This window comes from Microcebus murinus, chromosome 1 (assembly GCF_040939455.1).
Source record: "Microcebus murinus isolate Inina chromosome 1, M.murinus_Inina_mat1.0, whole genome shotgun sequence".
NCBI lineage: Eukaryota > Metazoa > Chordata > Mammalia > Primates > Cheirogaleidae > Microcebus > Microcebus murinus.
The window spans coordinates 47268092-47295820 of NC_134104.1; the positions used below are offsets into that span (position 1 = coordinate 47268092).

Below are 27729 nucleotides of genomic sequence, written 5' to 3' on the forward strand. Positions count from 1 at the left end.
AGAATTTTATTTGTTGTGGCAGGAATTCATTTCTACCCGGCACTGGGTGGAAAGCTTTACTAAATAATGCTTGAGATAACCTGTTCAGCAAATTTCTTTGAGCATTGCTCAGGATAAAGCACTTTGGGGAAATATAAAGACAGCCTCTGCTCTCCAGGAAAAGCTCTGATATTCTGTGATACTTTGGTGCTTTGCCTACTTCTCCAGCTAATCATAGAGCCAAACTAATTTTTTTCAATGATATACACAGGAGGCTTCATGGATGAAATCCAAGAAAGTTTAACTCCATTTGTTGGTTTATTTCTCTATTGCTCAAAATAAGAGAAGAAAGAAGCATTTTTGTTCATTCTAAAAAATTTTGATCATTCAAAACTGAATATTTTCTCCTTTATTATTCCTGAAACACAAGGGATGTCCAAAAGGATCAAGATTAGGATAAAGCATAGGAGACTAAGCAGTCAACTGTGTGAAATCTACTCAATATATATTTCTCGAATTGGCTTGCTCCTGGTATTGGATATTCTGTTATTTATGATTCATTCCTGTATACTTAGCATTGACCATTTCCAGTTATCTCCTCTAGAATTAAGTTATTTCCAGCAATCTCTCATCTTGAATTAGTTTAATAAGGCAACTTTATTCTCTAAGTTTGAGAATTAAGCTACATCAGATGATTGATAAAGGTCTTGGGCAGAAATCCTAAAAGGAGTAGTTGAAGAAAAGTGAGGTGGAAATTCCCAACATCAATCTGTTTTACATTTTGCACACCACCTGATCCATCCAGGATGCTTTGGACTTTGAACTCCCTGCCCCAGAAGGCATCTGAACTTGGCAGATGGTTGCTAAGTGAAGTTTTGACAGTCCAGGAATAGAAATGAATTTGGCATTTTGAATGCTAAAAACTTTTCAGCATAAAAGAAAGTTATTTCAGCATAACAAAAGTTATTTAGCACTGGGCCAATTTCAAAACATATACATACACAAAACCCTGGAGAAATGAACAGTTTACTGTAGCTGAATTATGGTAGAAAATTTACATAATTTAGACACAAATATTTTCCTTTTTTAAATTTTTTTGGCTAATTTAGGTAAAACAAAAGCATATGATCCCATATCATTACAATATTCCTGTTTCCATTAATCTGCCATTTTATTCAGAAGATAAGAATAACATATGTGGTTTATTTCAGATATGTTAATTTTACAAATCTATCTTGGTTTTAAAATGCAGCTGAACTCACCAGACTCCGTAAGAATGTAATGAACAAGTACTACATTTTTTTTGGTAGACATTCCTAAAGATTTTGAGGGTCCTAGGACATGTCACATCACATATGACAATTCATCATTTCATTTGTGCTCTTCTCTTTCCTCTATTTTCCACCCCTATTTTCTGATTTTCCCCTGGAGCTGCTAACACTTTTTTCTTCAGTTATATAGGGCAAATTCTATCTTCCTATACAGTTTTATTACCACCCAAAGCCACAGCTCATGAGGATTAGCTCATGATTTTATGAAAACATTTTTCCAGCAAAAACAACTCTTCCAATAAGAGGAATCCTAGCTAATATGAAAACCATGAAAACATTTTTTTATCTTACTGCTAATATAACAAAACTTTGGCATTAGCAGGAAATAATATATGATTTCATATTTGATTAATGGCCTTCTCCATCCACCAAGAGAAACTTTTAGATATTTTTTAGCTTTTAGTCAGTGAATTTATTATGTATATCTTAAAGTTTATCTTTTAATCCAAGTTTCTATTCAATTCCATTATAAGGAATTGAGCAACATGGTCAGTTTGAATATGTGTACACCAGTGGCATTGAACAATGAATTTCCTCAGGAAAAGTCACAGATTAAATCATGAAGAAGCCAATATATTATTTTTTATTGTGGTAAAAAATATAACATGATATCTACCTTCATAACACATTTTCAAGTGTATAATAGGCTATTGTTAGCTATCACAATGTTGTAAATTAGATCTCTAGAACTTTTTCATATTGTATTACTGAAATTTTATACCTAGAACTTTTTCAACTTGCATAAGTGAAACTTTACACCCATTGAACAGCAGCTCCCTGTTTCTCCCTCATGACAGCTCCTGGCAACTGCCATTCTACTTTCTGCTTCTATGAGTTTGACTACTTAGATCCCTCATGTAAGTAGAATCATGCAGTATTTCCCTTCTGCGATTGGCTTATTTTGCTTAGCTTAATGTCCTCAAAGTTTATCTATGTTATCATATGTGGCAGGATTTTTTATTTTTTAAGGCTGAATAATATTCCATTGTGTATACACACACACACACACACACACACACACACACATATATCACATTTTCTTTATCCATTCATCCATAGATAGACACTTAAGTGTCCATTCATCTATTGATGGACATTTAGATTGCTTCCACATCTTGGCTATTGTGAGTAATGCTGCAATGAACATGGTCTGCAGATATCTCTTTGGACTAGTGATTTTATTTCCTTCGAATAAATACCCAGAAGTGAAATTTCTGGATCATATGGTGGTTTTGTTTTTAATTTTTTGAAGAGCCTCCATATTGTTTTTCACAGTAGCTGCACCCTTTTATATTCTCACCAGCAATGTACAAGGGTTTCAATTTCCCTATATCCTTGCCAACACTTGTTATTTTTCATTTGTTTGTTTCTTTTTTTATAATAACCATCCTAACAAATGTGGAGTGATATTTTATTGCAGTTTTGATTTGCATTCCCTGCTGATTAGTAATGTTGACCATCTTTTCATATACCTGTTGGCTATTTGTATATCTTCTTTTTAGAAATGTCTATTCAAGTCCTTTGCCAATTTTTAATTGAGTTATTTCTTTTCTTTTCTTTTGCCATTGAATTGTATGAATTCTTATATTTTGAATTTTTAACCCCTTATCAGATATATGGTCTGCAAATAATTTTTTCTCTTCTTGTAGATTGCCTTTTCACTTTGTTGATTGTTTCCTTTATTGAGCAGAAGCTTTTTAGTTTGATGTAATCACATTTGTCCATTTTTGCTTTTGTTGCCCTTGCTTTTGGTGTCATTGGCAAGATCAATGTTATGAAGTTTTTCTCCTAGAAAACTTTCAGATGTTTTGAATTACTAATTGGAATTTTTATTACCATGTTTCTGAATCTTTTTTTTTTTTTTTTGTCTTGAGAAAGGGTCTTGCTTTGTTGCCGGGGCTAGATGCAATGGCTCATCATAGCTCACTGCAACCTCCAAGTCCTGGGCTTATGTGATTCTCCTGCCTCAGCCTCCTGAGTGGCTGGGACTACAGGTGCGTGCCACCATGCCCAGCTAATTTTTCTATTTTTTGTAGAGACTATTTTTCTATTTTTTGCTCAGGCTGCCCTCAAACTCTTGGCCTCAAGCGATCCTCCCATGTCAGCCACCCAAAGTGTTAGGATTACAGGCTTGAGCCACTGCGCCTGGCCCATATTCCTGAATCTTACCTCTTCCTTGACTTCCACCCATCACTGACATCCACCAGCTTGAATCAGGGCTGCCTATGTGCCTGGTGCCCCTGGGGAGGCAGAGCATCATCCATACCACTATGAAAGTGGCCTCGAATGGAATATATGTGAAATTGTTTGGTATTTTCCACCTTTAGGCAAGATGTTGCTAATTGTTGATGTCAATGTGAACATTCTTTGACTGAATAAAACCCCACTAAAAAGGAAAAAGAGAGATGAGTGGTGGTAATGATAGAATGAGGCTCAGAAATTGTATCTACACCTACAAAAATTATACTTGTCTTTATGCTTTAAAAACTTTCTCTAGACCTCTTAAACTATGATCTCCGTATCTCTGCCACCAAAGGAATCTAAGACTACAGCCTCCACTTAATCACTACCCATTCACTTCGTAACCTTGTGTCACTTGACTTCTGTCCTACACATCATAAAGGGAATGTTGCTTCCAAGAATACTAATGACCTCTTAATCACCTCTGTGTAGCTCTGCTGACAGCTCTTTCTGGAAATCACCTCCTCCTAGCTTCCAAAGCACTATTCAACTCAGCAGTGGCACATCTTTATTGAGTGCTTATTTTGTGTCAATACTTCCCAGATTACAGAAACCAAGATGATAGCTGGTAGATGATTGAAAAAACTTCAGATGTTACTCTGACAAGTGAAGATTAAATCAATTGACATGAAGAAAAAATAATGTTCTTCTAGAGTAAAACCATACAATAGAAATAGACGCAAGCCACATACATAATTTTAAACTCTCCACATTAAAAAAGCTACATTTAAAAAGTAAAAAGGAATAGTAAAAATTAATCTTAATTTATTGTATTTAACTCAATATATTCAAAATATTTTCATTTCAACATATAAATAATATAAAATTAGCAATGAGATTTTTACATTCATTTTTGATATTAAGTCTTCAAAATCTGAATGTGTATTTGTACAGTGGTATATATTTTATACTTAAAACCTGTCTCAATTCGGACTAGCCGCATTTCAAATACTTAATAATCCACATGTCTGGTGGCCATATTGAGCAGTGACAATCTGGAGGGTAGAATTATAATAGAAAAAATAAAAGAAGACACTTTTTGGCTTAGAAATAAAATGATTTTTGCTAACAATTAAAATTATTACTATCCAGCAATATAACAAGCTTCTTTCCAGAGGAAGCAGCACTGTTGATTAACAGTAAAGCTCATCTATGTGTCTGTCATCTGAAAGCACTGGTGCACAGCCCATTTATTTGGAAGGTGACTCCAGAGATGGGAGTGAGGGACCAGGGAGAGTGAGGCAGGAAAGGTTGAAATGGGAATGAGGCTTTTGAGTGGGAATGAGGCTGAAACTAGGGATAAATTAGTTAACTTTTTAAAAAATTTCTTTTTTCCTTTTATTTTTAGCTGACACAAAACAATTAGACACACTTATGGGGTACAGAGTCCATTAGCTGATTTTAAGTCCCCTCAGTTAATTACTTTTTGCTAAAACAAAAGGAATGCATTTTAGGGCACCAATTAGACAATGCTGAGTTGTGTGAAGAAATTTTTAATAATTTTCCCTCTTCCACTCCCTGTCTCTGAGTTAACAGTTTGGTATCTGTCTTTCCAGACCTTGCTCTATATTCATATAAAGGAATATAAATACACACAGTATTTTTAATTTTAAAAATGAGAACATGAAATAAAGATATTCTACAGTTTACTTTTCTTTCCTTACTAATATATTGCTGACATCTTCCTAGGTCAATACATGTGTATCTCACTCATTTATAAACGGTGGCATCATTGATATACCACAGTTTTTTTCAAGCATTCACCCATCAGGAGCCCCATGACACGGCCCTTGGACAACCTGTGATTTTAGCCACATTTGAAGTGGACAGTTCCATGTGAACACAGAATCGGCTTGATCTGAGAGCATTTTGCCTCAATCATGTGTCTTGAGTCTTTTTGCTTTTTTTTTTTTTGCTTTAGAGCTTCTCTAGTGGTTGTGTTCACACCTCCTGACCTCCAGTGGACAATTCTGTAAGTTATTCAGGAGGCAGCATCAAGTGTCCATTGCCCCCAGAGGAGATCAAATTCCATTTTTGTTTTGGCTTTCCAACCTTTCCTGCTTCACTCTCCCTGGTCCCTCACTCCCATCTCTGGAGTCACCTTCCAAATAAATGGGCTGTGCACCAGTCCTCTCAGATGACAGACACACAGATGATTTTTACTGTTAATAAACAGTGCCGCATTCAACTTCCTTTTTTCCCTTCTTTTCTGTTTTATACATCAATGCTTTTTTATTTTTAACTGTTAGATTCCCAATCTAAATGGGTTGTCACATTACATTTCAAAAAGGCTGTAGCAAATCACAGGCCAAGCAGCAGTATGTAGGAATGCCTGTTTATATACACGCTAACCAGCAGGGATTACTTTATAATTTTTGTTACTCTGATTTGAATAAAGTGGTGTGTCATATTGCCATAATTTTCCTTTCAGTGATGTGAGTGAGATGAGCATCTGTTCATGTTCTTAAGTATCTTTTTATGTCAACCTATGCCAAAAAAAAAATCTCAGATTAAAGATAGAAGTACAAAAACATAATGAATATATTTAAAGACAACTTGGAGAAAGTTTGTTTAACCATATGTGGGGGAAGACATTCTTAAGCATAAAGCCAAGACATTCATAACCATAAATAAAGATGGACAAATTTGACTATGTTAAAATTCTGTTTTTTTTTTTTTAGCTTTGTTTGGGCAAATTATATCATAAACACATCAAAAGACAAATGATAGACTGGCAAAAACATCCACAAAATATATAACAGACATTATGCATTCATAAGAAAAAGGTCAAACCAACTCATGGAAAAACAGGCAAAGGAAAAAAAAAAAAAAACCAGAGGAAAATGTACGACATCTTCCCTCCTATTAGCAGTATAATTCTCCATGTTATTTTAAAGTGTCCACACAAACAAACTAGGGCCTGTGAGCTCAAGACTAATCTTTTGCAGAGAATTTGCTAAGACAGAGTTTACTTCAATTTGGGGAATACAGGTCAACTGCTCTAGAATTTGAAGGCCATGTCTATGTAACACAATGGAAATCAGAAATAATCTAATACATTTTTATCTACCTAGACCTAGAGAGTAATTTCCTAGTATTATCTGGACTGCCATTCATATGCTTAAATTCACTTGGCTTTCTGCATCATTTATCTGACTGCTCCCAATGTATTGAATTAGTTAGCTTCTAAATTTTATAAATCCACTTTATTTTGTGTGTAGTTTTCCCCCAAAATACCAGCCACAGGGTAGAACCCTCAAGGTACCACTAGTCTTTACAATTTATTTTGATACCTTAAAAGCATTTTTAAAAATATCTCATTTCACACAGAACATAAACCAAGATATACTGCAATACAGTGATGCCAGGTGGGTTAACATTTCTATTTCTCTTCTACTCAGTGCTCCATGGTGAACATAATAGTATTTCTTTATCCTTGTTTGTACTGACTGAATGCTGTGAATTATGGCTCTACTCCAAAGCTGGTGAGTTATAAAGCCATTATTCTGTTCACACACAAATAAAATATCTTTCTGTATTTGGCCTTTGGACATAACATCAGCAAGGGTCAATCTTATGAGCTCTCAGATTCGTGAGCAGCATCAGGTGTGCTAGAGGTTATGTCAACACGAAACATAAATGTACATTCAAATAGAAGTTTAAGGTTTTCACAGATCAGTGAAGTACAAAAGTTGGGGCCTGTTTTGCTTTTTCACCATTGAATTAATCACTTTTTTTTTCATGGGAGCCTATTTATTTTAAATGTAACTAGAGAGAGGAAAAAGCCTTGAAGGCAAGTAGTCACTCGGAGAGGAGAGAGGGAATCGATTCTTCCTTTTGTAGTTGCTGCTGTTAAATTCCAGATGAAAAGGTGATTAGCGACATTCGCTGTGAAAAGTGACTTCAGACAATATTTTTGGAGCCTGAGATAGACAGAAATCTGGTACAGCTAACTAGATATTAAAATGATTGAATGGATTTTATTGAATTTTTACCAAATTGCAGAAACTCTTAGCTTTGAAGATATTTTTTGGTAGCATAGGTTCTTAAGATTCTTAGAAACAACAAATGCAGATTTAAAAAGACAAGTAAAGCTTCTCTCCAGGTCTCTGTACATAATTTATCTTATGTTCGGATCATAAGATTATGTAAATTTTCCACAAGTGATCTCATGACCCATGGATAAGAAGGATTTAGTGTATTGTGTAGTTAATGGGTGATTGCCTGTGCAGTCCAGAAGGGCATTTTTATGGTCTGACTAATGTACAGGTTTATCTGTGAGGCAGTTGTGAGAAGGCTATAAAGTGATCCCAACTGACTACTGAGTCCTCAATTGACGTCAATAACATTTTATAGTTTGGTGTCTATTTTTAGATTCTAAAGTCATGGCTGATGTATTTAATAGCATCAGTCTTTGACCCACAAATTTATTGTTTAATCCTTATCATTTGTTTTTAGTAGAGAAGCAACTATGGGATGACAAAACTCTCCCATTCTTTCAACTGATCTTTTTATCCAGAAAAGATGCAGATTATGCATTTCATTCACATGCTATGAAATTAGGGGACTTTAGTACTTAATTTGGAGAGAAAATGTGATTTTTATTTGTATCTTTTCATTTATATGCCATACAATATGCTGTTTTATTCCATATTGACCAAGCTTGCCCACTTAAATAGTTGCACTAATGCAGAATGGAATCATCTACTTTTCCAAGTGGATGATGGTGAAGTGGATAACAATTGATAGACCTCAGTGTCTTCAGACACCTCAGGAAAGCTTTAATGTGTTTTGGCAAACTATAGTTCCAATCACTTAATCCATCTGAGGTTGATTTACTGTGGATTTCCTCCTTGTTTTTTTTTCAGTGTAATGTAAACCACACCAACTCCCTAAAATCAACGTTCTTCATCTCTAAAGTGAGGTTAATACTCTTCATTGTTTGCTTCTTTAAACTAGTCTCCACAGCCAAACCGACAAGGGGAGTGGGGGCAAGGGGTTTATAGTTGGTGCAGATAATTCATTGCATCAAATGTAGTATTGACTTAGTTCCACAGATTGGCAATTCAGATCTATTCTTCTCTCCCACCCTTCATCTCTGTCTCTCTCCTTCCCTCCATTCCTAACTTCCTACCCTACCCCACTCTTTCACTACATTCAGCTGTACTAGTATTATTTGTAGATAAGTGTTCAGGTGCTAATGGCAGGGTATGAGAGGGACACAAAAGAGAAAAAGGACATGGGCCAAAATAAACAAACAAAACCCAAAACAAAACACCTTGATGTGTTTGCAAGCTTGTTGAGTTATCAAACTCTATGAGTTATAGGAAAAATACAATGTGGCTGATTCATTGAGCATCAAGAGGGGGGTCTCAGGGCCCTTCACACTTGGGTAAGAAAGTCCCTTCCTGGCATCCACATTACCACTTTAAGGAGTGGAGAGGGTGCCCTAGAACTCTTAGCATTTCTGGCATGACCCTTCTTCTCATTTTTACCTTAATACACACTGCCTTTTTTTATTATTGATAAAAGGAGTTGGGGTCTCACTATGTTGCCCAGGCTGGTCTCGAACTCCTGGGCTCAAGCAATTCTTCTGACTTGGCCTTCTAAAGTTCTGAGATTACAGGTGCGAGCCACCATGCCTGGCCCAATACTCACAGCCTTAACATCACCTTTTGCCTTGAAGCCAATAGGACAGATGTCATCACGTGCATCCGTTTTGTTCCTGTCTCTTCCTACACAAAGCCCAGAGCCTCCCTCAGACGTGAGAATGCTGATCCCCACAATGCTGCACATCAAGGGGCAATGTGATTTCATTCTCTTCTCCATATCACATTGTGGAAAATATATTATATTCTTTTACTTGTTTACATGTTTCTGTTCCTAGAATGCAAACTCTATGAAGGTTGGGAATTTTACCGTTTGCTCACTGTGATATCCTCAGTGCCTACAACAGAGCATAGCATACAATAGAAAACAAAATATCTTTGTTGGATGAATAAACATACAAGAATATATATGTGTGTGTGTATATATAAACATACATATATGCATATATATCATATGAGGGCTATCTTTCAAAGTTGTCAGCCTAAGAAGGTATAGACTTACTCCACTGGTAAACCTTTGTTTAACAAATATTTAGATTAGAACTTTAAAATGTCAAGTGTCTAATAATATCTGGTTTTAATTATGTAAGGAAATTTATAATTTTATACATCCATCTCTACCCAACTGGGATTTGAAGAGATTAAAGACTGCCCAGTGATAACTCAGCACAGCCCAATTCCCCTCCATTTCACTCTGTGAAGAGCCAGTTAAGATAACTGATGTGGAGATCCACTGGGCAGGAATTCAAAGGGAAACTCGTATTTCTGGCTCTACAATTTGATTTGTGTGACCTTGGGTACATCCTTTAGCTCCTGGGTCAGATATAGAAGAAAAGAAATAATGTTTGCTTCTGGGAAATGCTATGAATTTCTTTGAAAGTCACAGGGGAAAGTTTCCATGTAAAAATAGGTTACAGTATTTGTCTTCTTAAGAATTTGACATGGCTAGTCTCTTGTGAAATAGGTGGGTAGACGGTTATCAGCTGAAAATAATCTCCCCGAATTATTTTCACTATGTTCATTTCAAAAATTTACAGCCATGTCCAAAACCCAAGATAATAAAGATTTAACGTTTACCACTGAAAGAAGCTCTAGGCCTGGAGGTGTAAGGAAGTCATATAATGGTTTAGACTTCTTGTTTCATAGGCGTAAAGATGGGAAAAGTTACTTCATGGTGGCAATGACTTTTTTATTTATTTTAGGAGAGTCTAGACCTTAATGTGTCATATCCAATTACTAGTATATTCAGGTTAATCCCTGATGAATCCAGCACTGACTTCTGATAACAAATAATGCTAACCACATAGCATGGATTGTTAGATAATCAGACTTATGGAATACCTCTTTCACAGAATCCAGCAAATCGTATATATATATCAAAACTGACTGGCTATCTTTTAGTAAAAGGCAACTCTAATTGATTATTTCATTTCTCTCAACTTTAGTCTTCTCATCAGAGAAATGATTTATACAGTATTTCTTATAAATGGTTGTATGTGTAAACACATATGCACATACACACACACACACACACACACTAATCCAATAGTTTTTAAAGAAATAAATAATAGAAATGAGAAAAAACCATAGCTTCTATATGATAGAAATATTAATAATTATTATTTAGTGAGGGCTTCCCATGATAGTCTCTGTGCTAAACATTTTACACATTATTTCATTTAAGCCCCTGAATACATATGTGAAGTATATACTACTGTTATCATCCTGAGTTTCTAGGTGAATAAATAGGCTGAGAGAGGTTAATTCACTTACATGAGGTTGCACAGTTGGTAAGTGGCAGAACAGATCATTCTTCTATGAAATGAGCACATACTAAGAATCACTTGATATAATGATATAATGTAATAGCTTATAAACAGTGATGACAAGATAAAGTCTATCATTTCATTCTTACTTAGCCAGATATCTTCAGGGCCCTGATTCCCAGTGATCAGTAAGCACAGGGGGCAGCAAGGCCGGTCTTGCCAATGGCCTGGCCCAGGGTGGGCGGAGCAAGCCAGCAGCATTACACAGCCATCAGGGACACAGCTGTCCCTTCTCACCTATTGGTCTGAGGAGCACAGAAGTGGTTGGGCTTGAGTAGCTCTGGCCTGGAATCCCCAGAGGATATGTGACCAGGATTATGGGAGAACTGTTGTCTACTCAGTCTCACAGCCCATTCTCCCAGGGGAGCCAGGCTGCTCTTTGCTCTTGAAGTGTCTTTCTGGAAAAGTCTTTTGCCATTAACTATGATGGCTGCAAAGAGCTTAAAGGCTAAGTCATCCATTTATAATCTTAAACCTGATGTCAAAGATGATAGGGAAGAGTGTGAGTGAGCTGTGTGATATAAATGATTCTCAATTATGATTCATAGAACTCCTTTGAGGGGTAGGTTCTGAACCTCTCATTCGTACCTCAACCCTGCAATAACTCTTCCTTCTAAATAATGCCCACTTTAGGATTCTCTGCAAGATTTCCTATGCATGACACATTCCTTGGTAAAATACATTTATGGTCACTAGTGTGGCATGGAGGCAGATTCATTATTCCATTAGGGAGGAAATGGACTCTCAGATCCAAGGGATGCATTTATTATTGCATTTTTTCAAAGATTCTTAAAAAATCATATGAAGAATACAATTAATAAGATATTAAAAGATGGCACTTTGCAACTGGACAGATCTTTATTTTATGCTTTTTCTTGTTAGGATAGTAAATATAAGAAATATTTGCAGGCAAGGCATGTGGATTTTTTAAAAAAATTCCTTTAGCAGAAAGGAAGCCCTTTCATAATTTGGTGTCAATAAAAAGAAGTTGGCTCTTACTCCAAAAAAAGAATCATACATGGAAAATCCCTAACCGAAAGGTCACTTTCAACTGAAACTGAAAGAGTAAGAAATTCAGCATATAAAACCAGAGAGAGAGGGACAAACAGATATTCTTTAAGCTGAAATATAATGCGATACTTTCCCAAAGTGTTATTTTTCACGATGTCATTTGTCATTTTACTTGACCTAAATTATTCGCTAATCTGTATAGAAAACAAAACTACATATCACTTAAGAACTTTGGGGAGAATGAATCTAGCATTACAAGGAGGGAATCCTCTTTGTTGGTATTCCTTTCAGGGAAATTTTTGTTGTTGAAAGAAATGCTCAATTAACATTTTACATAAAATTTCCTTCATAGTGGGTCTTAGTGGTGGAAACTAGGTAACATTGTTACATTGTTTGTTCCTTCCAAACCTCATGTTGAAATTTGAGCCCCAACATTTTTTTTAAAGATGGGAATAACTTTATTATGTAGTTTATTTTTGGTAAGATTTTTGTTGGGTTTTAAACCCTTTCCATGTAATTACTTAAAAATTTTTAACTAAAAAGAGACTAAGACACTAACAAGAAACCCTTTATTTCTAAGCTTGTTGGTCTATTTAATATCAGAATATAAAACCACCATGGTATAATGGTCATTCAGCTTCAACATGAATGATTATTTAATTGACTTGAGTTCCATAACTGATTCAAGACAAGGAGAAACAGTGTACTTTGAGAAGAAATGAAATTTCATTTAAAAGAAATATCTTTGGGATCTTAGAGATTATAGGGAATTTAGACTGTGAGGATGTAACTCTAGTTAAAAGGTAAAAGTACTGAGCTGATGTGGTAAACTCTTCCTGGACAGTATGTATGTATGTATTTCAATAGAATTAGGAGGTACAAGTGGTTTTTTTTGTTACTTGGATGAATTGTATAGTAGTGAAGTCAAGGCTTTCAGTGACATGCCATGCAAATAGTGCGCACTGTACTTGATAGGTAATTTTTGATCCCTGTACCACTTATCCCTGTACCACTTTCCCTTATTCTATCTCCAATGTCCATTATACTACTCTGTGTGACTTGTATACCCATTATTTAGCTCCCACATATAATTGAGTACTTATTTTTCCATTTCTGAGGTACTTCACATAGAATAATGGCCTCCAGCTTCATCCAAGTTGCTGCAAAGGACACTATTTCATTCTTTTTTATGGCTGTGTAGTATTCCATGGTGTGTGTGTGTGTGTGTGTGTGTATGCTACATTTTCTTTAGCCACTCATCAGTTGATGGGCATTTAGGTTGATTCCTTATCTTTGTAATTGTGAATTATGCTGTGATAATACATGTGAGTGCATGGGTCTTCTTAATATAATGACTTCTTTTCCTTTGAGTAGACATCCAGTAATGAATTGCTGGATCAAATGGTAGTTCTACTTTTAGCTCTTTGAGATATCTCCATACTATTTTCCATAGAGGTTGTGCTAATTTGCATTTCCACCACCAGCGTATGAGTGTTCCTTTCTCTCATCCACATCAACCTTTCTTGTTTTGGGACTTTTTGATAAAAGCCATTCTCACTGGAGTTAAGTGACATCTCATTGTGGTTTTGATTTGCATTTCCCTGATGATTAGAGATGTTGAGCACTTTTTTCATATGTTTCTTGGCCATTAGTCTATCTTCTTTTGAAAAGTTTCTGTTCATGTCCTTTGCCCACTTTTTAATGGGGTTGTTCGATTTTTTTCTTGTTGATTTTCCTGAGTTCTAAATAGATTCTAGTTATCAGCCCTTTATTGGATGTGTAATATGCAAATATGTTCTCCCATTTTGTAGGTTGTCTGTTCTCATGATAGTTTCTTGGCTGTGCAGAAGCTTTTTAATTTGATCAGGTCCCATTTATTTTTATTGTTGCTGTGATTGGCTTTGGGGTCTTCTTTATAAATTCTTTGCCTAGGCCAATGTCTATAAGAATTTTTCCAACATTTTATTCTAGAATATTTAAGGTTTCGTGCCTTAGGTTTAAGTCTGTTATCCACCATGAGCTGATTTTTGTGAGAGGTGAGAGATGCGAATCCTGCTTCAGTCTTCTACATGTGGCTATTCAATTTTCCCAGCGCCATTTATTGCATAAGGATTCTTTTCCGCAGTGTATGTTTTTGTCTGCTTTGTCAAAGATTAGAAGGCTATATGAGGATGTTTTTAAATGTGGCTTCTCAGTTCTGTTCCATTGGTCTATGTCTCTGTTCTTGTGCCAATAACATGCTATTTTAGTTGCTATAGCCTTGTAGTATAGCTTGAAGTCTGGTAAATTAATGCCTCACAATTTGTTCTTTTTGATTAAGATTGCTTTTGCTATACAGGGTCTTCTCTGGTTCCATATGAAGTGCACTGGAGAAGGAAATAGCAGAGGTTGTAAACAGGTGGAAAACCATACCATGCTCATGGATGGATCAACAGAATCAACATTGTTAAAATGTCTATACTACCCAAAGTGATTTATAGATTCACTGCAATTCCTATTAAAATACCAACATCATTTCTCGCAGATCTAGAAAAAATAATTCTATGAAATCCATATTTTGGATTCCGTATATGACATCTAAAAAATTTCCTTTTGGTTGAAGTCCTTTGCTGGAGAGCTGGTGTGATCCTTTGGGCTTATTGAAAGAGCCTGTTTTTCATATTGCTAGAGTTCTTATGCTGGTTCCTTCTTATGTGGAACCTCTTCCCTCAGCTCAAAACTGATAGCTTTGTTGTTCATCTGTTCTCCTCTGCTGGGAACTCTGATGCTCAGTGTAGAGAGAGATAGGTACACTGCCTTTTGGCTTGTGCAGATAGGTGCACACTGTGTTGTTGCCAGCCGTTTGGGTCAGCTGGACGTAAGACCCCTGGGAGGGTGTACAGGTGCTAGCAGTGGTGGACTAGGTTAGGTAGTCCTCCTTTCCCAGCCCTCTGGATGGTACGCTTGAGTTCTGGGAGGATCAGATAGAGATCAGGCTGGCAAACTTACCCTCAAGCCTCCTTGAGTTCAGACACTGGCTGTGATAGTGAAGGGCAAGTTTGTATCCTCACCTGAATATTATTTTTATAAAGATAAGAAGGAATAGGTAAATATAAAAGAATGCTTTACTGTCTATATATGGTAGTGAAGGGGAAGATTAGAAAAAGAAAAATGAAAATGGGTAGTGGTGGATTTCCAGATGTAGTGGGTAGAAAACATAACTTCTGTTGTTAAATAAGGAGAGAAACTAGGCATGTAAGCAGCATCAATGGGAGTTCCCGTTAGATGGACAAACCAGGGTGTTTGGGTCAGACAGACAGGAAGCATTTTTATATTGAGCACTGGCTGGCTTATGAAGCCCAGTGGTATTACTCTCATTATCCCAGCCAAGTGGCATAGAACCACTGCAGACCAAATACAGGGGGAAGAGGGATATTTGTAGCAAGGAATGGAACAAGGAACTTATGGAACCAACAGTATCATGGAATCTTCAGGGCCCATGAAGAGTGATTTCACATAGTAGTTATATGTGAAATAGTTCTATTTCATAGTGAGCTGATTTTTTCTTCTTCATTCTTTTTAAAAATCTATGCATTGTAAAATACTAATGTTTTCTACAATGTGCTTGCATTTGGAGTACTCTTTTGGGCATTAGGGATTTTACTGACATTTTTCAGTTTCTTGAGGGTGAATTTTACAGGGAAAGCCTGATGTTTAGTTTCCTGTGTATAGACATACTTTTGGGTCCGATAGCATCACTCATTCCACAGATGTTTATTAAACACTTATTTTGTGCCATGTTATGTTTCGAGGCTGTCAAAATGACTGGGCATGAAATTCTTTATGAAGCTATCAGATAATCTTCAGGCTTGAGGTCAGTAGCATGTGGGCTTTCTAAGAGTTCTCACTTTTAGGAAGAGTTATGAAAGCAAACAAGTAGTATAGTTATTGAATGCAACTTCTATATCAGGCATGAAGCTCAGAGTTTTGAATTTCATTTAATTTATTTTTTATAATCATGATGACATTTCAGATTAGAAACTTTAAATATTTTATCTGTGAATATATAGTAATTATTATATATTTCATTCATTGTTGTATCTTATTGATTCGTTCCTTTATTCCTATATATTTGCATTTTTTTTTTTTTTTTTACCTACAACCTCACCTTTCAGCTGATCTCCCGGATTTTCTTCTTGTAGCACAGCAATACACTACTGATGACTCCTACTTGGATAATCTATCTAGAGCAATGTTGTCCTATTGAAACATAATGTGAGTCACATATGTAACTTAAAATTTTTAGTAGCTACCTTAAAATATACAAAAAGGTATAAATAATTTAAATAATACATTTTATTTAGCTGATTATATCCCAAATATTATTATTCACCATGTAATTTCTTAAAGTCAATAAATCAATAAAAATATATTCCTAAGATGTTTTACATTCTCCCTTTCCCCCCCTTTTTGGGTGCCAAGTCTTTGAAATCTGGTGTGTATTTTACAGCTACAGCATGTTTTAGTCTGGATGAGACACATTTCAGGTGCTCAATAGCCATATGTCTAGTAGCTTCCATATTGGACAGTGCGGTTCTAGAATATTTTTTCTACCTTTCCTATTCCTGATGAAAAAATGATGACAAAATGTCAAGTATTAAAATTCCCGCTCCCAAACCTCTGGCCATCCATTAGCTTCATTTCTTTTTGGATCTTGTTCCTACTGGAGTAAATCTGCTTGCTCTAGCACTAAAATGACATTCCCTTTTCTGCTTTTAACCCTTTTCAGAAAACTCTCATCTGCCAATCCATCAACCTTACCTGGTTTAAGATCTCAACACATTTCCTCAGTAAGCCTTAATCAGATCTTACTGTCTGCTTTCCATTATACTGAGGTTGGTAATCATGTTACCAGCCAATACCTGATTTGGTATTTTGGATTTGGTACCTAGTTCACATCAGTTTTTGTGTGTGGACATTCATGTTCTCAACCAGAACCATTTGATTTATTTATAGCCTCTTTTCACAGTGGGCCAAAATGAGTATTCATTGATTGGTCTACCAAGATTTGGTATGCTAAATTTTTATAGAAGTATAAATAAATTAAACTATTAAACTGTATTTCTTATTATGTATAATTTAACTGGTTCATTCATTTATTTATCTACCTAATGTTAATTGAGTGCCTGTTCAGAGTCACAGACTGTGCTAGGCAATGACAATTCAGTGTTCCCATACATCATAGGCATCTTTCAATGCCAACATATAGTCTTCTGTGAGTTTTAAATTTATTTTGCTCTTATTTATTTCCCTGCTTTGTAGAATTATATAACTGTAAAGGACACTAGAGACCATCTAGTGTTCATACCCTGAATTTTACAAATGTGGAAACTGAAGTTCAGAGAGGTTAATTGTGTTTCTACTTATCTGGTGGTGGAACTGGGACTAGAAATCAGATCTACTTAGTTTTTCTCCAGTGCATTATGCTTCCTTTGTATTGTTACCACTGGAGCCATTAGACGAGTTTACAAACCCTGTGCAACAAACCTAGATTTTATGACAAACAACACATGTAATGCTGTTGCATACTGGAGTCCATTTTCAACTTGAAATTTTTTTTTGTCCTCAGCATTTTCCGTTCTCTTTACTTTGGCAGATTTTCAAAAGTGCTGCAATTTTCATGTGCAAATCTTAACTTGTGGATTAGAGGCAGTTAGAAGGCAGACAACCTGTTCCCAAATGTTAATTACAAATTTCATTGTTTCTGTAGCTTTCTGCTTTCAGGATTCTGTCTCATCAGTCAGTAAAACTTTAGCTGTGCCTGCCACAAACAGGAAATTTGATTCATGCCATGTCTAAAAATGCCATGTTCAGTTTGGGTTTAGAGCTAGACCTCACATGGTAAAAATCCAATTTCACAATATTGTCTTTCATTTTAACAAGTGACAGAGTAAACAGTTTGTAATATTGACAGATGTAAATGGTACATACAATATTCTTTAATTAATATCTGTAAGACAGAATATATATTTAACTTTTTTCTACTTTGAGCATTTTGTAAAAGTGTTTTCCTCAATTAGGGGGCTATTTTTAAAGCTATTCTTGTAGAATATTATCTGACCAAAATATGTTTGCTAAATTATTTAAAGTTATATATATAGTTTTTTATGACTGTCTTTTTAAAAAAATTTCAGCATATCATGGGGGTACAAATGTTAAAGTTACGTGTATTTCCCTTGCCTCCCCTCCCCGCCCAAGTCAGAGCTTCAAGTGTGTCCATCCCCCAGATGGTGCGCATTGCACCCATTATGTGTGTATATATTCCTTCCCCTCCCCTTCTGCCCAGCACCAGATAAATGTTATTCCTATATGTGCACTTAGGTGTTGATCAGTGAAACCAATTTGCTGGTGAGTACATGTGGTGCTTATTTTTCCATTCTTGGTATACTTCACTTAGTAGAATGGGTTCCAGCTCTATCCAAGAAAATACAAGAGGTGTTATATATATATATATTTAAGGTATAGTCTTTATATTACTGCATCTGAATAAGCTCAGGTGGTTATTTCTGGGACTCAGCCCAGACCTATTGGATTTTCATTTTTAGTAAATCTTTCAGATGATTTTTATGCAAATAACATTTTGACAACCTCTTATTTGAAGGGAGAAAAGAGCTTAAGTTTAAAAATATTCCTGCCCCTCAGGATGCACTGATGTTTTCCTTGCCAGCTGTTTTCCCATGTTATGTTAATAGAAATCAAGTCAGTTGCTATCCATCAAGTTGCTAATATGACCAGATATTCTAAAGATTCTAGGTGAATCATTTGCTTAAATAGATGCCTTAATTTAGTTTATCTGAATTTCAATCAGTTAAATAATCAACAAATATTTTCTGAATAGTTACTCAAGCAAGGCTCTGCCAAAAATAATCACATGTATAACCGAACTGAGCTTTCTAGGCACCTTGCTAACACCTCTTTAATTATACAGCCTTCTCATTGTATTTACCAGGTTGCTTTGTTGCCGTGTGTGGCTCCTTGCCTGGATTGTAAATTCCATGATGATTAGGCATGAAATATTACTCATTTTTGTGTCCCCAGCTCCCAGAATCATGCTTGGCACATAAATTTTTCACCTATTATATATCTGTATTTGAACTGATGAAAGAGCAGGTAGGGCACTGGGGCATGTTCCAGGAAATAGGACAGAAAAATCAGACAGCTGAGTTATAAATTAGGGTGTGTTCAGAGTCCAGAGTAACTCTAGGGAACTCTACTTCAAGTAAGGAAGTATAGGTGGGCTCCAATTTATGCTTATTATTTTAATCAAATATAGTTGGCCCTTAACACCAGCTTGAACTGCACAAGTCCACTTATATGTAGATTTTTTTTTTCAGCTAAACCCAGATCAAAATGCAGTATTCTTGGGAAATGTGAAACCAGCAAATAGGGAGGGTCGATTTTCCATGTACACAGGTTCTGTAGGACTGACTGTGGGACTTGAGTATGTGAGGATTCCTGTATAAGCAGGGCTGGGAGTGTAGGGGTGGTAGTGGTGTCCTGAAACCAATTCCCCAGGTATACCAAGGCTGACTGTATAGTGAAAACGTACTTAACAAATTTTATCTGATACTTTTCCACATATTATTGCATAATTTCCCAATGCAATTAAATACTCTATAAGCAGCATTAATGTCATATCATATTTAATTGAATAAGTTTCTTAGTTATTCCCCTCAGGCTTATTTCTGTTGTTTTCTTTCACTTATTTCCCTCTTTTTTGCTATTATAAAGAATGCCTCATTGAACATTGTTTTTACACAAAGTTCTTTTCTGTCTTTTGAATTATATAGGGTCAAATCATATTCAAATGTTTTTGAGGTTATTTATTTATTTTTTAGAGACAGAGTTTCACTGTGTTGCCCAGATTGGGGTGCAGTGGCTATTCATAGGTGCCAGTATATTGTATTGCAACCTCAAACTTCTGGGCTCAAGCAATCCTTCTGCCCTAGCCTCTCGAGTACCTGTGAAACAGGCCTGTACCACCATGTTACACTTTTAAGGCTATTTAAATATGAGGTCAAAGTGCTTTAAAAAGTGATTCATTTTATATATACTCATATATATGTATCTATATACACACATTTACATATAGTACATACAAATTTACATATATATTTAAATTAGGCATTTCTTAAAGATATTTTTTGAAATGAAGTGCTTGAGACTTACAGTTCCCATAGAAGCAACTTTCTAAATTGGATTTGGGTTCCCTAGCTGCTTTCTAAATTTTATTTTATCTATAGAACTGGCTGAAGTATTACTATAGCCTCAAATCCCAACTCCCTCTAAGATACTCAAATACTGAACCTTGAACCTGATTGCAGAGTCCAAGTCAAATCCAGAGGCTTCCTGATCCTGGTCCTTTGAGACCTAAACGCCTTTGAATATTTACTTTCTCTGGGCCCCAAGAAAGGAAAAGGGGAGAAGATGTGGTTGGTGGGTAAAGGATCCCAAGGCTGGGCAGTGTAGTCCCATGGCAGTGTTTGAACAGGAGCAGGTAGTGGGGTGTGTGTGTAAGGGGCATCTCTAGTGGCAGATGGGTAGAACGGTGGTGTCTGCAAAGGGGTCACTCAGGTTGGTGACTATATATCCCCCCAAATAAGGTTGACTGTAGTGAACCTTGATTATGACTTCAATACATTGAATTTTACCCTATAGCAATGGGATGCTACTGAAAGTATCTTCTTCTTCTATCTATGCATAATTCAAGCATATGATTGAAATGAAGCTGGAAAAAATTTGCTATATTGATTCCAGTAATATCGTCTAGATCCCTTTGATGCTTTTTGCTGATTCTGTGCACCCCCCCCCCCCAGCTTTTGTGAGCTACTGCTTCTAACACCCGCACCTGCCACTCTCTTCAGAGGATTGCCTTGGGGTTATTCCACTTTATCACAACACTAGGAGCCTGGAGTACTTGGGAGTTCTCCCCCAGCCTCAACCTCATCAGGAAGCTGTTTGCTAATAACTGGCTAGTGTCAGAATATGAAAGCATGGCATTAGATTGTTAATTTATGATCTTTCCATCATTTTGATGTAGGCATTGAAGATTACAAAATTCTCTGTTACCACTACTTTTATTCTATCCCACAGATTTTGGAAGCTTGTGTCATCTTTGTGGTTCAATTTGAAAAATCTTTTGACTTTCTTATTAATTTCCTCATTAACCCAAGAATTGTTCAGCAGTTGGTTGTTTAATTTGCATGTATTTGTGTAGTTTTGAAAATTCCCCTATAATTTATTTCTAGTTTTATTTCACTGTGGTCTAAGAGGATACATGGTATGATTTCACTTTTTCTGAATTTGCTAAGCCTTGTTTTATGGCCTAACATATGATCTATCTTGGAAAATATCCCATGTGCTGTGAGAAGAATGTATATTGTATAGTTTTGGGGTATAATGTTTTATAAATATCTGTTGGTTCCATTTGTTCTAGAGTCTTGTTTAAGTCCAGTGTTTCTTTGTTGATTTTCTGCCTTGATAATCTGTCCAATTCTGTCAGTGGAGTGTTGAAGTCCCCAGATCTTATGGCATTGCTGCTTTTTTCTTTCCCTAGATGTAGTAGAATTTGTTTTATGAATCTGGGAGCTCCTGTGTAAGGTGAATATATATTTAGGATTATTATAGCTTCGTGTTGGACTGCCTCCATTATCATTATATAATGACTGTCTTTGTCATTTTTTAACCATTTTTAACTGTTGATTTAAAGTCTATTTTATCTAATCTGAGAATAGCTATTCCTGCTCACTTTTGGTTTCCATATGTGTGAAATATTCTTTTCCATCCCTTTACCTTGAGTCTATGAGAATTTCTGAGGGTTAAATGGATTTCTTGGAGACAGCAGATATTTGAGTTGTGCTTTTTAAAATTCATTCAGTCAATCTATATCTTTTAAGGGAATCATTAAGATTTTACATTTAATGCTAGTATTGATATGTGATATACTGTTCTGTTTATCATGTTCATTGTTACCTAGTTGCTTTCTTTCCTCCCTTCTTGTTTTTATAAGAGATATGACTTTTAACTTTTGCATGTGTTTACACTGGTGGGTATCAATTGTTCCTTTCTGTGTACAGAGCACTTGTAAGCATTTCCTGTAGAGCAGGTCTAGGGGTAACAAATTCCCCTAAGGGTTTGGTTGTCTGGGAAATACTTTATTTCTCCTTCATTTATGAAACTTAGTTTCTAAAGATACAAAATTCTTGGCTCATAGGTATTTGATTTGCGAAGACTGAAAATGGAACCACACTCTCTTCTGGCTCATAAGGCTTCTGCTGACAGGTCTTCCCTTAGTCTGATGCATTTTCTTTTGTAAATTACTTGTTGCTTTCATCTTGCAGCTTATACTATTTTCCCCTCCAATTTGGCTTTGACCAGACTGATGACTATGTCCCTTGGTGATGTCCTGTTTGCTGTGAATCTTCCAGGTGTGTGATTACCTTCTTGTATCTTGATGTCTATATCTCTAGTAATACCTGGAAGTTTTCCTCAAATATGTTTTCCAAGCTTTTTGCTTTTTCTTCTTCTCTCTCATGGATACCTACGATTCTTATATTATTTTGCTTTACATATCTCAGAGAGATTTCTCATTCTTCATGATTCTTTTTTCTATATTTTTGACTGACTGGCTTAATTCGAAAGTCTCATCTTCAAGCTCTAAAATTTTCTCTTCTGCTTGGTCTACTCTGTTGAAAAAACTTTCCACTATATTTTGAAATTCCCTAAATAACTCTTTTATTTCTATAAGTTCTGTTATATCTTTTCTTATGTTATCTATCTCTTCAGTGAATTTTTCATTCATGTCCTGAATTATATTTTTGCTTTCTTTGTGTTGGCTCTCATTAATCTCTCTGAGCTTACTTGCTACCCATATTATGAATTCCATATCTGACATTTCACTAGTTTCATTTTGGTTGGAGTCTGTTGCTGGAGAACTACTGTGATCCTTTGGGGATGTCAAAACATGTTGCCAGAATTCTCTTTGGGGTAGATCCCTAATAATGCTGTTGCTGGATTGAAAGGTATTTCTATTTTTAGCTCTTTGAGGTATCTCCAAATTCTTTTCCACAAAGGTTGCACTAATTTGCAGTCCCACCAGCAGTGTAAGAGTGTTCTTGTCTCTCCACATCCTCATACTTTCATATTATCTTGAAATAAAAGAACACATGTTGCCAGAATTCATATGCTAGTTCCTTCTTATCTGAAACCTCCTCCATCAGTTCAAGACAGATAGCTTTGCACCTGCAACTGTTTTCCTTTCCTGAGAACTCTGTTGCTCAGTAAAGAGAGAGAGGTCCTTGAATGGTGTGCTTGAGTCCTACTCCAGAAGATTGACCAGGCAGTAGAGGGGCAGATGCACTGTTAGTCTTTAACATGCTGCTCTCCTGCACCTCCCCATTCCCCTGCGGTTGTTACAGATTGTTGGTATGTTGCAGTGTGAGCAATCATCCTATCCAGGTCCACTAGTGGTGATGTTTGTTGGCCCATGGCAGCTTCAGCAATGTCCTACCCAGGTCCCCCAGCAGAGATGGGGTGTGTGGCACCTGCCCACAGGACACACAGAGTACCTGGCCTCCCTATTCCCTCCTTGGCCAAGCAGGGGCAACAGGGAGATGGCAGCAACAGATCTGACCCTTGGGTAGACTTAGCACTCTGGGACTGGGAGCTCAAAATGGCACCAGCCACAGTACCTAGGGTTCATAAGCCAGAGGGACCCTGCTGTGCCTTCTCTCTGAAGCAATGCCATTGCATGGTCTCCAGTCAGCTCCCTGTGTCAGTCTGATGGCCTGCTGTGTTAGAGGGGCCCTCCCACTAATTGAATTGAAATGTCTATGTAGGAAGTGTGGAGCCCTGGGATTCTCTCTTCTGTTCCTTTCCCATGTGTAAGCACCCTCCTCCTGTACCTCTGATCCTGATGAGCAGGTTTCTCAATTCCCTCTCCTTCATTTTGAGAGCCTCCCATTGCCTCTCTGTTGATTCCCAATGCTCTCTCTTAGATGATATATCTGAAGGTGAATATCCACTTGCCACTTTTGTCCTCTCTTTGAGAACAACTTGTGCAGGCTGCTTCTTGTCTACCATCTTGGTCCCCCATGGTTGAATCTACCTTTTGGAGTAGTTCATAAATCTTTAAGCCTAAGAGCTAGAAACTAAATAGTTTACATTGCCATGTCACGTGCAGAGATTTTTAAATAGTGACTCTTCACTCTTCAAGGTTGCTGCTGCTGCTGATGAAGTTAATGTTTACTGAGACTTATCACGAATAACATACTGTGCTGACAGATTTGCAAGGAATATGTCATAGCTTTTGCAATAACCTGATGAAACAATCTGAACTATCTCCATTTTCAAACAAGGAAAAATGAAACATAGAGACGTTAAATGACAGCAACTGAGTGGGTGAGATGACTGAATATCAGATTATTTGACTTCAAAGTTTGTATAGTTAATGATTATTCTCTACTACTGGGAAGATATTAAAGTCACCCTAGCAAAGTTGTCTGAAGAAATATAATTGCTATTTACCAGTGTACTCTAACCAGGTGAACTGCTCGGTCAAATTTCATATAAAGTACTGGTTATTCACATCCGTGTCCTTTATAAAGCAGCGTGGAAAACCTCCAATTATGCAGGCTATTGGGCCAAGTTTACACCTCCACTAGACCACTGAGAAAATTCCTGGTGCCTTCATGTGAAATCCAACAAAGCCAGAAGTGAGCCCACTCAGCAGCAGCTCTATCACCTCAATGTTTTGCTTTGCTACTATTATTGATCATATGATCTCATTTTATGAATGAGAAACCCGAGGCTCAGAGAGATAGATTTGCCTGGTTTTATTAAATGTTTATCCTTGTTGGAGACCAGACAACAATGTTTTGGACTTAAAGATGTTTTCATTAAACATAAATAGTGTGGAAGATAAAAGTCTTGAGACTTCACTTGGAAAGCTACTATGGAAACTCAATAAAAACTGGAACATCAATCAATCTAGACAATTACATTAGAGAGTAAAACACTTTCTATTGTTGGGTCCATTCTAAAAACATTGATTCTAATAGAGAAGAGATATTTCTCTGGTAAAAGAAATATTTTTTTTTTTTTCTCAGAATGGTGACTTCCCTGTTTCTTGCCTTTTGAGGAAATGTGTGTTCTGTCAGCAGCTATGAGCACAGATCTGGGTGCTGATCAAGACTCTGAAGTGAGGCCTGAGAAGATGCAGAACTGAGGTGAGAAGTTCCAGGAAACACTAAAAGCCTGTCACGATGTTCTGTGGTATTTCCAATGTTTAGAAAAAGGTGAACTTGAGGTGAATCCGAAAAAGGTAAACGGTCAGTTTAGTTTGAGAATCAGAAAAGTCTGAAAAGCAGAATGTAGATTTTTATTTTCAGTGTAACATAAGGATAGCCTTTTGCTTTCATTAAAAAGAGAAAATAGGCCGGGCGCGGTGGCTCACGCCTGTAATCCTAGCTCTCTGGGAGGCCGAGGCGGGCGGATTGCTCGAGGTCAGGAGTTCAAAACCAGCCTGAGCAAGAGCGAGACCCCGTCTCCACTATAAATAGAAAGAAATTAATTGGCCAACTAATATATACAAAAAATTAGCCGGGCATGGTGGCGAATGCCTGTAGTCCCAGCTACTTGGGAGGCTGAGGCAGGAGGATCGCTTGAGCCCAGGAGTTTGAGGTTGCTGTGAGCTAGGCTGACGCCACAGCACTCACTCTAGCCTGGGCAACAAAGCGAGACTCCGTCTCAAAAAAAAAAAAAAAAAAAAAAAAAGAGAAAATGCTAGTCAAGTTGAGTTTGGGGAATACTTTGGAATAAAGCTAAATCCATTATCGTGATCCTAAAGGCTTTTCATCATTTGGCTTCACTGACTGCATTGCCTACCATTCTCACTCACAGTGCTCTTGGCAAACTGACCTTCATTAATTTCCTTCTACACTTACTTCAACCTAAAGAACATTTGCATTTGCCATTCCTTCTGCCCTTCTTACTGCCCTTCACATGGTGGGTTAGAAAGTAGCCCACCCTCATCAGACCCTGAGGCTCTCTTACCCCTACATCCCATGTGCTCATCTATGGCTCTCCTCTCCTCTGGGACACATGAGAAGATTGTACTTCCTGACACTCTGGCCATTGGGGAGGACTCAGGGACAAGTTTTGACCAATACGACACAGACAAAAGCCATGTGATGGTGCAGTCTCATTAGTCTTGGTGTTGTCCAGGCATGAGAACAGCACGAATCAGAACTCCCATAATGCATGGTGTCTGGGGGTGTGAGTAAAGAACAAAACAAAACAAACCCAACTTTGTTAAGACATTGAGGTTTTCAGGGTTTGTTATTGCAACATAACTACTTCCATTCTGTCTAAAAACACCATCCTATTTTAAGTTATTCATGGTACTTGTTTCCGTTTGAAACTATATCATTTATTTGTTATTAATATGCCCCCTATTGCCAGATACATTAGTAAGTATGCCATACACTAAAGGATTAACTTTTCATGTGGTCTGTGGATCCTGATCAATCTTGAACGATCTTTAAAAAAGCCTTTCAGAATAGCCTTTAATGTTCTCTGCTAACTGCTTTGGCATGACTCTGGTGAACAAGGAGATATTCATGAATGGGCCTTGCTGAACGAGGCTAGATGCTGACTGCCTCAATGTTCTCCCTACCCATTCATTTCTCCTAACAGAGAGAAACTGCTTAATTTATTCTGGAAAGGCTATAATCTGAACAGAACCAGACAGAATGGATATTGTTTCCAGTTCCTAACGAGAGTCTCCTCCAAATATGTAGTCTAGGAAGGAAGAGGGTGTGTGTTTCCAGAACCTACACAGATTTTGTTCTTTACCCCATGTACTTTCCATACCTCATCCTACTCAGCTAGATAGAGGGAGTCAATTAAGTCCCTCCAAATGATACATACAAACAAGGTTTATGCTTTTCTGCTATGCTAAGGATTAAACTCACTAAGGCCTTTGGGACTTTCCTTTTTATTTGGAGTTCTCAGAGGCTTTGTTCCACTCTAGCCTTTCCTGGCTGCTATTGCCCCAGTGCTCTGGCTTCGTGGCTCAAGAATATGTGGGCTTCCTGGGCCCGCTGGCTTCCAGCTCTGCTCTCTCACTGCCACTTCTGAACACCCCACGAGGCTCAGCTACCTGTGCTTGGAGGTGAATTCTGAGAAAGTGTGAATGATTAGTATTGCATGGCCCTCCAAAGATGGCAGAACCTCACATCTGTGCTACACTACTCTACTACTTTTACCTAAAATTACCCTTCTCTCCTGCTAGGGATGACTAGGAGAAACCATATTATACTTTTTACTTTCAAGTTTTCCTTTGCTTATGCTGTTCCTTCTTACCCTTCACTGACTGGCTAACTCCTAGTTATCTTTTCAGACTTGACTCAGATGTTACATCCTAAGAAAGTCTTTTATTGGAGTTAAAGATCTTTCCTTTGTGGTCCACACAGCACCCAAGAAGTACTTTACCTACCATACAGTACTGAAGTAATCAATTTACTTATCTCCCCTACCTGACAGTAAGTTTTCTGAAGGCAGGGAATTAGTCTTTTTTATCTTTTTACTTCCCATTCTTGGCCCATATTATTAATAGTCATTCTATGAATGTCTGATGTGGTGGCTCCTCTCTTATGCAATTCAACATTTCAATCCATTGATTCATTAAAAATT

The 27729-nt window shown here is 36.9% G+C and overlaps 1 protein-coding gene across 1 annotated transcript in view; it reads right to left on the bottom strand.

The window, feature by feature from the left end:
• The window catches only part of RPL24 (ribosomal protein L24), a 371901-nt gene extending 345006 nt beyond the window's left edge, over positions 1-26895 (bottom strand). Inside the window, exon 1 of the mRNA XM_012779671.3 lies at positions 26889-26895. The gene's annotated coding sequence lies outside the window, so the exon portion shown is untranslated. The remainder of the gene's footprint in view (positions 1-26888) is intronic.
• Positions 26896-27729: the final 834 nt, after the last annotated feature.